Genomic DNA, 12,798 nt, shown 5'->3' with positions numbered 1-12,798 from the left:
TTCTTTGAGGTAGACACTGTTCCCGAGCGGGTTAGACACAATCCTAATAATTCTAATTGCCTAGCTTAATCAAATATGTGGCAGCGCGCAGGGGGGGGGGAGGGGGTGTGTTTGAGTGCTTTGTGTGGGCGCGAAAACCGTTGAGCATGGCTCTGAGAACACAAATCAAAAAGGGGGGGGTGTGTTTCTAGATATTAGAAGTCTCTCCCTTCGTTAAGGCATTGAATTGGTTGTCAAAAATGACATGACAGATAAAGAGGATAACGAGGAGAAAGGACAGGATGCAGCTACTAGAAGTCTTAAGGACTGGAAATTCCCCCGAGTATGGGGAATGAAGGGCTGATACGGAGAGAAAACAGACGAGAAAATGGGAAGGGGAGACAGCGAGCTGGGTGTCACAATTTACAAATTGTGACAAATTTATTATTATTTACTATTTACCTGTTTGTTTATTATTTAACTATACCTATTCATTTATTTGTTATTTACATTATTATAGTTTTCATTTATTATTTCATTATGATTTTTTTTTGCATCCGACCTAGATATGGATCAAAAGGTCTCCTGTCGGCATGCTCCGCCTTTGTAATAATCCTTTGTAATTAGTGAGGAACAGTGTGGTTTTAGGACAGGTAGGGGTTGTGTAGATCAGATTTTTGTGGTAAGACAAATATGTGAGAAAGCTATAGGAAAAAGTATTTTTTTTTTTTTTTTTTTTTTTTTTTTTTTTTTTTCCTGGATTTGGAGAAGGCTTAAGACAGGGTAGACAGGAAGGCACTGTGGGAGGTACTGCAGATATATGGGATAGGAGGAAAGCTGTTAAGAGCAGTCAAGAGTTTTTACGAGAGCAATAGAGCTTGTGTTAGGATTAGAGATGGAGAGAGTGAATAGTTTGAGGTAAAGGTGGGACTTTGTCGGAGATGTGTTATGTCACCCTGGCTGTTTAATCTGTACATGGATGGGGTGGTGCGAGAGATGAATGTAAGGGTAGTGGGTCAGGGGTTGGAGATGGTTAAAGAAAATTGAGAAAAGTGGGAAATAAGCCAGTTGTTGTTTGCTGACGACACTGCGCTTGTAGCAGGATCAGAGGAGGGATTGAGGAAGTTAGTGACAGAGTTTGAGAAGGTGTGTGAAAGAAGGAAGCTGAAAGATAAATGTGGGCAAAAGTAAGGTGATGAGATGTACAAGGGGAGTGAGTAATAGCAGGCAGGAAGTTAGCATTAAGGGAGAGAGATGGAGGAAGTGGATAGTTTTAGATACTTGGGTGCGAATGTGACAGGAAAGGGAGGAGTGGGGTGGAGGCAGTGGCGTAGCTAGTGCTTTTGCCGCCTGGGGCTGCCCTCATGTTTGCCGCCCCTTCTCACAAGGAATTCAATAATTCAATATTATAAATGCACATTAACTTCTTGAAGGATATATATATATATGTATTTACCTAATATTTTACGGGAAGGGGAGCTATGCTCATGGTGTCCCGTCTTCATATCTCATTTTATCTAAACTATTTTTAAATTCATGTATTGTTTTTGCACACACCACTTTCTCATCTAACTTGTTCCAACTGTCTATTACTCTGTGAGGAAAGCTGTTCATTTTCAGGTCTCTTCTATAGCTGTCTTTTTTTTATTTTCTTTCCATGTCCTCTTGTATTTCTCTCATCCCATTTTATCAGATTCTCTCTATCAGTAATTTCTATGCCTTTCATGATTCTGTAAATAGCTATCAAATCTCTCCTCTTTGCTCCAGTGTCTGTAGTTCAAGTTTTGCTAGTCTCTCTTCATATGATAGTTTTGAGAGTGTAGGTGCCAATTTTGTAATTGCTCTTTGTATTCTTTCAAGTTTTTTTTTATACATTTTTTTGTATTTGGTGACCATATCATTGCTGCATATTCCAATCTTGGTCTTATCAGGGTGATTAGAATTTTCTTCACCATTTCTTCATCCAGGTATGTAAATGCAACTTTGATTGTTCTTATTAAATTATAGGTTTCTCCAAAAATCTTATTTATATGTTTCTCAGGTGACATATTATTCATAACAATGACTCCCAGGTCTTTTTCATTTTCTACTTTTTTTATTCCTTCTTCTCCCAATTTATATGATCCTTTTATTCTGTCTTTACTTTTTCCAAATTCCATTATACTACACTTCTTTGTATTGAACTCCATCTCCCACTTCCTACTCCATTCTTGTACTTTATTTAGATCTCTCTGTAGTGATTCACAATCTTCTTCCGTGTTCACTTTTTTCAATATTTTTGCATCATCTGCAAAGAAGCTCATATAGCTTTCAATTCCTTCATCCATATCATTAATATATATAGCAAACATTATTGGGGTTGGAACTGTTCCTTGTGGAACACCGCTTATTACTTCATCCCATTTTGAGTGTTGGTCTCTTATCACTACTCTCATTTTTCTTTCTTGTAAAAAGTCTTCCATCCAATTTAGCAGTTTGCCCTGTATTCCTCCTTCAGTTTCTAATTTCTTAAGCAACTTCTTATGTGGTACTTTGTCAAAGGCTTTTTTTAGGTCTAGAAATGCACAATCAGCCCATCCATCTCTTTCTTGTATTATATCTATTAGCCTTGAATAGAAACATATTAAATTGGTGACGCATGATCGTCCTTGTCTGAATCCAAATTGTCTTGGATTTAGCACGTTGTTGTTTTTTTTTTCTAAATATTTTACCCTTCTATTTTTGACAATTCTTTCACAAATTTTTGCAATTGTACTTGTTAGAGAGACTGGCCTATAGTTGTTAGTCTTCTTTATTTCCCCCTTTATATATAGGTACTATATTTGCTTTTTTCCAATCTTCTGGAACTTTACCTTCTTTCAAGGAACTGTTTATGCTATATATTATGTCTGCCAGTTCATTCCTGCATTCTTTCAGAATCCAGTTTGCTATTTCATCTGGTCCATGCGATTTTCTGACATCAAGATTACTCAAGTGGTTCAATATTTCATTCTTTGTTACTTCTATTTCTTTCATAGGGGGGACTTTCTCTTTCCATTCAATCTCTTCAGGTTGTATGTTCTCCCTTGTAAACACAGATTTAAAATGTTTGTTCATAATTTCCGCCATTTCAATTTCCTCTGTGTATTCAACTCCATGTCTTAATTTCTCCAAATCTTGTTTGTTTTTCAGTTTGTTGTTTACAAAACTGTAGAATAGTTTTGGTTGATCTTTACATTTTTCTATGACATCTTTTTCATATTTTCTCTTTACCTCTCTGCACGCTTGTACATTTCTATAACAAGTATATATTTTCCATTTTTCTGGTCTTCTGTTTTTGTTCCATTTGGCCCAGGCTTTGTCTCTTTTGTCTTTTATCTCCCTACAACTTTTATTGTACCAGCACTTTACATATTCTTTTGTTTTTGTCTTGGGACATACTTTTCTACTCCTTTTTTATAGATTTTTGTCAAAATATTCCATTTCTCTTCTACTGTCGTATCTTTGTGTATTCTTTCCCAGTTTTCATTTTGGAAGAATTCTCTTATTTTATCAAAATTTGGTTTTTCATACATGAATCTTCCTTTTCTATATTGTTCATTTCTTTTCATGTATTTTTTCTCATTTAGTTCTAGTTCTATCAATATATGGTCACTTTTGCTTATTGGTGCCTGGTATTCTATCTTTTCCACTAATTCAGGTTCTGATGTGATTATTAGGTCTAGTCTCGATGGTTCTTCATTTCTATACCTAGTGTTCTCTTGGATCCATTGTGTGGTCAATAATCATCTCAAGTAGAACACTTCCCCATGAGTCTTCTCCACCCTTTACGGTCATCTCTTCCCAGCATATTTCTTTGCAATTATAGTCGCCCATGATAACTATTCTTCCTCCATCTTCCATTATCTTGTTTAGTGATATTCTTGTGTCTTCTAACATGCTTTTATGTTCATTCTCTTCCCACGAGGCTGTTTTTGGGGGCACGTAGTTTATTACAAACTTTCTGCTCTTCTTATCTCTATCTTCTTCTATCATGATCATCTCTACTCTATTCTTCCCATATGTGACACTCTTAATGCTTATATCCTTCTTAGTCAGGAACATAACTCCACCCCCTTGTTTTTTCTCTCTGTTTCTAATCCAATAATTATATGCATTGTATCCTATGCTGTTGGGTGGTAGTGGACCTTTTAATTTAGTCTCAACAATTCCCATTATGTCCGGATCTTTTTCTTTCAGATATTTGTTCAGTTCATTCAGTCCTGTTATTAATCCATCTATATTTGTGTTGGATACTTTTAACTTTCTGTTATTTCCATTGTATTCTCTGTTTCTTTTGTGTTTCTCTCTGTTATTTTCCATCGCTTCAATTTCATATTCACTACTCTCCAGTAGAATTCTTGTTTTTCTGTCTCTGTTCTGGTCTCGTTTTTTTTCTTAGCTTCATGTCTTTTCCTTATTTCCTCCTCTCTTTCCTCTTTATTCATTTCCCTTTTTATCCATACCTTTTTATATTGTTCACTTGTTAGTTTCCTTGTTTTGGACAAGATATTCTCTGCCGTCGTTTGTGACCTGAATTTAATCTTAATTGGTCTGGTCTTGTCTGTACTATATTTCCCGAGTCTGAATTCATCTTCGATTTGTTTCATTATTTCTGGCTCATCTTCCTGAACTAATTCTAGTAAGTTTCTTACTTTTTCATTTTCCTCTTTGATTCTTGTGGTTCTATCTGGGTTATGTTTCTCTTCCATTCCTAATATAATTATACTTTTTTTTTGTCTGCTAAGTCTCTTACAATATTCTCCTTCTGTCTCATCACTTTGATAACTGAGTCTTCAGTTTGTTCTTTCATTTGCTGTTTAATTATATCGGAAAATGCAACTTTACTATTTTCTTGTATCTTCCTCCACCCCTCTGCCTCTTTTGCTATTGTTTCTTTATTGTCTCTATTGTTCTTTTTTAATTCTTCATTCTCCATTTTTACTTCTCTTAACTGTCTTTTTAGGTCTTCTATTTCATCAGTTAAGTTTTTGTTCGCCTTCTCTAGTTCTTCCAATTTTTCAAACTTCTCGGCAATTTTTTACATCTTGCCAAACCTAATCTCCCAATGCTCAGTCATTTGTTCAAGTTTTTCCTCCAGTTTTGCCAGTCGGGGGAGGTTGGTATCCGCCGCCCCCTCATTAAATCCTTGAAAATTATTATCCTCACCTTCCATTGAGCTGCTTTTATCTATGTTTCTGATCTTTACAATTTTGTTAGTCCCATCATCGAGATCCAAGTCATCCGTTCGGCGTTTGTTTACAAGCCGCCTGGACTCTTGGACCAAGTCCTCCCCTTCCTCATTTCCTTCCATTTCCCTCAATATCCCTTCCCTTCGCCTTCCCTATCACTTCCCCACTATTCCATGAGCACTCCCCTTCCCTATAAATACAAAAGGCACTTCTCTGGATGTTGAGATCCACGTAGTTTTTCCTTTTTCTTTGCAACACCAGTTCTCGCCGTCCATTCGGTGAAAGGGTGTGTGTGTGTGTTTGATTGACAGTTGATGTTAATATATCCTTTAAAAGGGATGATTTAATACTAATTATTCATTAAGGTCTTTATTTCACCATAAACAAATCAAGTATAAAATAATATATATAAAAAAAATATTATATACATGACTTTACATGTATATACACAGATTACAAACAAAAAAATACAATACGTAATTATATATTACATTATGATGATTCAGTTTGAAATTATCACAGCTTTCTACAAAGAAATTTTCTTCCTGTTCTGTTAACAAAATCAACAACATTTTTGTCAAATTCAGATTTTAATCACTTTAAAATGATCACCTCTTTCTACAAAGAAACTTTTTTGCTTTTCTGTTAGCAAAATCGTCAATAACCTTGTTAAAATCAGATTTTACTCACTTTAAAATTATCACCTCTTTCTACAAACTTTTCTTGCTTTTCTGTTAGCAAAATCATCAATAACATTGTCAAAATCTATTTCATCTGTAAGTTGTCTTTCTATAGAGAATATGGCAAGATTGCGCAACCTTAAGGGGGTACGCGACACCTGGGGGGGTGAATTTGGTCAAGATATGGCATTTTTCATAACTGTGTTCAAAATGTTCGTATACCACTTAGAAATAAATCCCGACAAAAAAAAATTCAGCCGCGCGCAATTTAAAAGTCCTTGGTGAGGTTTAAAGGGACAGATTTAAAGGCGCAACCCACACTAGAGGGAGGCGTGCCACTTAGGACCTTCAGGCACAGCGAATAACGTTGAAATTTGATTGAATTTACACTTGCCCAGTGTATCAATGGCCAATATGATTGTGGAGGGGAAGGTGGAGGGAGAATATTTCACCAACTTTGTGCGAAACTAAGCATTAGTTACCGGCTAGCTCTGAAAAGGGAAATACGCATGTCTCATGAGCTCTCATTGCAATCTATTACTTTAGCTAGTACATATTACTCTTTAGTACAGTCATCATGAGTAGCAAAAAGAACAAAAGAACATCACAATGACAAAAAACAGCAGTTAAAGATGGCAAGCAGTCAAAGACGACTAAAGATCTTACCACCTCTCACTCCACCACCGCCCTCACCTGCACCTCTGTGACGGTGACAGAGGTAAAGGACAACATTAGACTAAACAATTCAAAGAGGAAGATTAAATCCAAAGAAGAAAGCAAGAGGAAAAAGATCAAGGTTATACAGGAAGAAGAAGGGACATCATATGATGCTGGAGGGGGTGCCCTACCAACATAGATTGGCGAGGGGAATCTGATGAGGAAAGAGAAGGCGCCCACTACTGGAAAATAAATCTCTTTCCAATGATTTAGATACCCTGAAGACCCCCAGCAGAGAGGTTTCATATGAAGAAACCGCCAAAGGTGCAAAAAAGCAAATTATATGATGTCATCTGTGCGTCGTCACTACTGTGACATACTTATACTTTAGTTTTTCAGTATTTAAAGTACTTATAATTAAAATATGTTGATAATTTTTACTGTACTTATTATATAATAAGAATTAAGCCATGAAAAAATCAGTCAAATTGGTGAGACTATAAGCAAGTTACAGATATATTCATATTTCAAGTTGCCATATCTCCGTTCGATATTTTTCTACTTTTTTTTAATCATAAAAAATCTAATATACATCAGATTTAGATGAAACTTACAGGGAATATTACTTTTAGTAACTGCTAGGGCCGATCGTTCGAATATTTTGAATAGGATGAAAAAGTCCGGAGTAATAATGGAAACGAGCAAAAAAAAAATTGTATTTTTCACGATTTTTGCCAGACATTAAAATTGAAATGCCTGTATGCAAAAGTATAAAGGAAATTGTTCAATTACTCAATGACCGGCCCTAGGTGTGCCTACTGACTAATCATAGCCAAAATATAAAACAAATTGGTCCACGTATTATGGTGCTGTGCACTTTTAAATGTCGCTACTGGTATACGTACATGTGTACATACATCATTCTGCTTCACCTAAAATGTAGGCAATATGGATACCTATTTACCTGAGAAGTTTCAGCTCTTTACTCTAAATATTTTAGAAAATGACCTCCAGGTGTCGCGTACCCCCTTAAGGTACTCATAGTAGACCTTAAGTAATTTTTTATTAGTTTTAGTTTAGAAAAACTCCTCTCGCAGGTAGCAACACTAATAGCAATTGTGAGGAAAATCCACAGCATTACTACTATATTTGGAACCGAATTCCCAAGTGTATATTTATTAATAAACTGCAAAAGCTCCAAGGGGCCTTCTTCCCACCTATTTGTTTCACCTTGACTAGTAGCAACTGCAATAAAATGCTGCAGTCTTTTTCTTTCAAGCAGGAATTCATCTTTATCAATGTCATTATGATCTAGTTGATTAAGTTTACATTCGTATTGATCATCAATGAGATGTGTTGGGGTAAGAAAAGCATATTTCTCAGCTAGTTCATGAAGCTGTTTAAATCTCAAATTTATTTCTTGGGTCACATTCTCCAGTGAAGAAAACATTTCTCTTTTCAATTCAATATCATATGGTAATCCAGCATCTTGTGATCCTTCACCGAATACTTGTTTCTTCTTTCTGGTCCGACGCTGGCGCTCCATGACTATACCTAGATCATCACAAACTTCTTTGGCATAGTTAACTCCATCATTTACTAGTTTTTCTCTGTTCTTAATCAGAAATTCCTCTAATGCCCCGAGTTTTATGTCACATTGTTGCAAGTTAAGTCCTTTGGTTTGGAGGTAGGCCTGCGTGTCATTAATTTCTAAGAGGACAGGTTCCCACAGTCCAAGAAAGCACAGAAAAGGAAATGACTGCAAAGCACCAAGTAGCACACCAGCCTCTGACCTCGTAACTGTATTTTCTTCTGCACAAGTTAACTTTTCTAAGAAACTTATCATTTCAGAGAAATGTTCCTTCACAACACATATAGTATCTCCCCTTGCACTCCATCTTGTTTCAATTATGCGTTTCATGCTTTTACCAGTGACAGAAGTTAGAACATCCCAACGATAAGTTGATGATGAAAAATATGTGAAAACACGCTCCACAGTTCCAAAAAATGTAACAGAATTAACTGCAACAGAAGCTGCATGAATTCCTGCTAAATTCAGAGTGATTTGTACAAGCAACAAATTCTGCTTTTGGATTAATTTCCTTAAATTGTTTCTGAACGCCAGAATGTTGACCACATTACTGCAGCAATATCATATGCCTGCCCTCTGCAATTTTTAATATCAATTCCATCATGTTCTAATTTTTCCGAAATTACAGTTGCAATATTTTCGGCAGTTTTACCTTTTGTTTCAATGAAATCAACAAATGATTCCACAACCTTCACTTGATCTGCATTGATTACAACATAGCGAATAACTTGGCTCATTTGATCTTTATGTGAAGTATCAGGAGTGCTGTCGAATATCATTGAAAAGTACTTGGCCTCTTTTACTTGGTTGATAATTTTGCTTCTTACATTTTTTCCCAAAACCTCTATAAATTCGTTATGAATAGTAGGTGACAGATAAGAAGTAGTGTACTTGTTTCCCATCTGGATTCTTAGAAGATGTTCACGTGACACTGGGTCGTATTTTGCTAATAAATCAACTAATTCTAAAAAATGTCCTCTATTTTCAGTTACTTCTGATTCAGTCCCGGTCTCTTTACTCTCATAATCCATTCCTTCTCGGTGACCTCGTAAAGGCAAATTTTGTTTAGCTAGAAATCTTATGATATCAAGCAATCTTGAAAGGATTTTCTTCCACTTTTTTACTTGATTTTCAATAACTTCTTGTTCTTTTTATCTATTGTTGCTCCAAGAGCAATCCTAATTTCCAGCTCCTTCCATTTTGTGAAATTCTGAAGATGGTGTGCACTGGATTCATGCTGATATATTTTAGGATTCAGTTTCCACCAATTGTTAAATTCATCTGCAGAATTCAAAATTGAGTCAGTTCCTTTTGGAAAGATTTTGCAACTAAAACAGTAAAGCGCTTTCTTGGAAGGGGAGTACACCATCCATGATCTTCATATATTTTCACCATTTGGCAAAGTTTTAAAAAACCACTCATGTGTTAGATGTCTAGTTTTCCCTTTGGTTGATGCATCTTGACGAATTACTTCAGTGACTTCACCAAAAGTAGAATCCATTTTTTTAATCTTAGATTCACCTTGACGTACCAGTAAGATCTGTGTGTTACTGTCAATCTTGCTTGGCCATAGACCAACATCCTTTAAGTCCACTCTGTCAATATCAGGCACATCTAGAATATTTTCTGCCTCATGAGTCTCATGTTTGACATCACTTGTATTTGGTGAATCGCTTGGACTTCAATCGTTTGAATCTGATATTGGTTTGGATTCACAAACGTCTCCAGTTTTAGTAGTGGTTTGGACCATTTGGTCAATGTTAATAGTAGTTTCTGTAGGTTTGATGTATTTTAATAGTGCCCCTTTGTGTCTTTATTAAATTTTCTCTTGCTTTTCTCTTTTTTCTAAAAGCTGCACCACTTTCCTTCACTCGCTTCATCTAGGGAGAGCGAAAATAATAAAATGTTAGTGAATGTTAAAAGTTGAAGTAATAGGCAAACTTCAATGATAGATCTCTATTTATGATCCATTTAAGCAGCTTCCTTATAATTAGTAAAAGACAAAATTAATGGAAAAAGTTAGACTTCAAAGTTTTACGATAAATTACATATACGGGTCTGTATTTTCTTACGGAAAATTTGAGTACTGTTATTGTAGAAACAATAGGCCTAATATCATAGTATTGTGCATACTACAGTAACTGCATATTTTAATTGGCCTACTATGAGTTTATTTCATTTAATGGTACTATTATATTATAAATTTAAATTTTGTATTATTCATATATTCTCACCTCTTTATAGGAATGAGAAAGTATAAAAGTAAAACACTTTTAATGGTTTTAAACTATTAATTTCAAATTACTGTCCGCTCTAATAAAAATCACAATGTTTTTGCAGACCTATAGTGCCTTTGTTCATCACAGGTAGATACTGTTACAATGCGACTATCTTGAGCGAATATTGTTTAGTATGAGCACACAGATTCTAATTTATAGTTAAGGGGATCATCCATCAGAAAATCATGAAAAAAAAAAAAAAAAAAAAAAAATCTGAAAATATTTCCTCTAAAAGTGTTGCTCATAAGCTATCTCGTGGCTGAGTATGAAAGCTGTATCTTGATTTTTACTATCTAAAAAAAATATAATACAGTACCCACCCTACTGTGGCTGGGTCATGTGCGCTGCGTACTGCATATTACATTTTCTGTTGTTACATATGTTTGCTAACAAAAGAAGAGCTGTGTATTTTGCACAATATTTATGCTTTTATATGATAAATAATAGCATACGATGTAATAGGTTGACAGATGCTGTGACAGTTGACACAGTATTATGGGAAGGCAATACGTGATTGTGTGAATACAGACGCTCCTCTACTTACGTTCATTCGTTTTACGTTTGAACTGTCTGTAAAAAAAAAAAAAAAAAAAAAAAAAAAAAAAAAAAAATTGAGTGAATTTTTTAGTTTAGCACGCTCTCCGTAGTTCAAACGATACTTGCGCATGATGCTGCGTCCTTTGTTTACATTGCACAAACGACAAACTGAACATGCCTTGCCTCATCTTCATCATCTTCCCCTCCTCCTCTACCATCTCAATTTATGTCTAGAATTTAATTTATTTGAAATTAATGTTATTATTTTACAATGTTATGCATATAATTAATGATTTAGGGGTGTTTTATAAGATATGGTAATAGAATTTACAGATGTATAGTACAGTAACAACTTAGTTCATTTTCAACTTACGTTCGGCCATTCGGAACGTAACTAAAACGTAAGTTGAGGAGCGTCTGTACTGACGTTCAGACAATGCGTAAAGCTATCATGGCCTCCTACCTGCATTCTGTCAGCACAGATGAGAAGCCATTGCATTCTTATTGTCCTAAGGGAGAAGACTTGTGGTGTTTTTTTCCAGAGAGCACTAGCCAGGCAAGAGGAACCCAAGTCTCTCAGAGTCAAGAAGCCGTTCCTGGCGAAGATTCCCACTGAGAAGCAGAAATCCATCTTGGCAATATATCAAGACCTCACCTCTACAGATCTTTTAGAGAAATGCCTCAAGGGAAGGACACAAAACCAAAATGAAAGCTTCCATGCAAAGATCTGGGCTTTGAGTTCAAAGAGGAAGTTTGCATCAGCAGCTTGAGTTCAATTCTGTGCTCAAGTTGCAGTTTTGAACCACATCTTTGGTTATGAACTTGCATATATGCCATCAGCAAGAGGGACAACAACCAGTGAAGCCATAAAACAGCTTAGGATGGCAGATAAAGATCGTCTGTCGCCAAAGTTGCATCGCGCCAGGAAAAGGAAAAGTGCAATATAACCCTGGTGGATACTAACTGGATTCATCATATAAACCTGTAATTAATCAAAAGCTGGCAACAAAGAGTAGGGTTGTGCCTATGATACCCTTTCAACACCATAACATCCTAAATGATGAAAGGGGACCAGTAACCATGAACAAAAAAACTATGACGCTCATTCCTGAAAAACTTCATTTTTGCACATTTAACTTGATTCATATCCAAAACGCCTTCACTGGTTTTTAACTGCAAATCCTTTTCGGATTCAGCATAATTGGGAGAACATGTCCTGTCAAGGACTAGTAGGATTTTTTCATATATACAATTTTTTTTTTTTTTTTTTTTATCAACTTTTTTCATAACACACTGATCAGAACATCATAATTCTGCCTCCGTTTCTTCATCTATCTTAGCCCATTGTAAAGACAAAAAATAATCAATATCCAGTCAAAGGTCTATCCTCTGAATCATTCAAAATTAAAAAAAAAAATTACCCCCTCAAAAATAAAAAATATCACAATAAAAAAAGTATAAGCATAAAGTGACTTGAAAACTCGGTGGTATCTTCTCAGAGACAAGACAGTTACTAGGAAAGAATCTCGGCCACTTTCACCCCAAACTAAAAAAGTTCAATTTTCTAATGGACGATCCCCTTAATTTTACCTTATAATTCTTCCTCTCAGCTCTCCACTGCACTGTACTTGATCTGTCTAAAAAAAAATCTGGCTTTTTGAGAATATACCCCTCTCAAACAGGGCATGTGGACACTCATCCAATCAAGGATAGGCCGCCTGCTGAGGCGCGTACGTAGCTTAGAAATATGGTTTCGCTCCGATCATCGGGGGTCTACTTTCTGTTAACACCACCTAATACAATAGAATATGCTTTATATATTATAAAAAGTTCTCCATTCAAAATCCTGCAGTTAATTTTTAATT

The 12,798-nt window shown here is 35.6% G+C and overlaps 1 pseudogene; it reads right to left on the bottom strand.

The window, feature by feature from the left end:
* Window positions 1–855: 855 nt before the first annotated feature.
* Window positions 856–10,366, bottom strand: LOC143020559 (uncharacterized; annotated as a pseudogene).
* Window positions 10,367–12,798: the final 2,432 nt, after the last annotated feature.

This window comes from Oratosquilla oratoria, chromosome 40, assembly GCF_046742065.1.
Source record: "Oratosquilla oratoria isolate Oo_2021 chromosome 40, ASM4674206v1, whole genome shotgun sequence".
Lineage (NCBI taxonomy): Eukaryota > Metazoa > Arthropoda > Malacostraca > Stomatopoda > Squillidae > Oratosquilla > Oratosquilla oratoria.
This window is presented reverse-complemented; position numbering and strand designations above follow the sequence as displayed.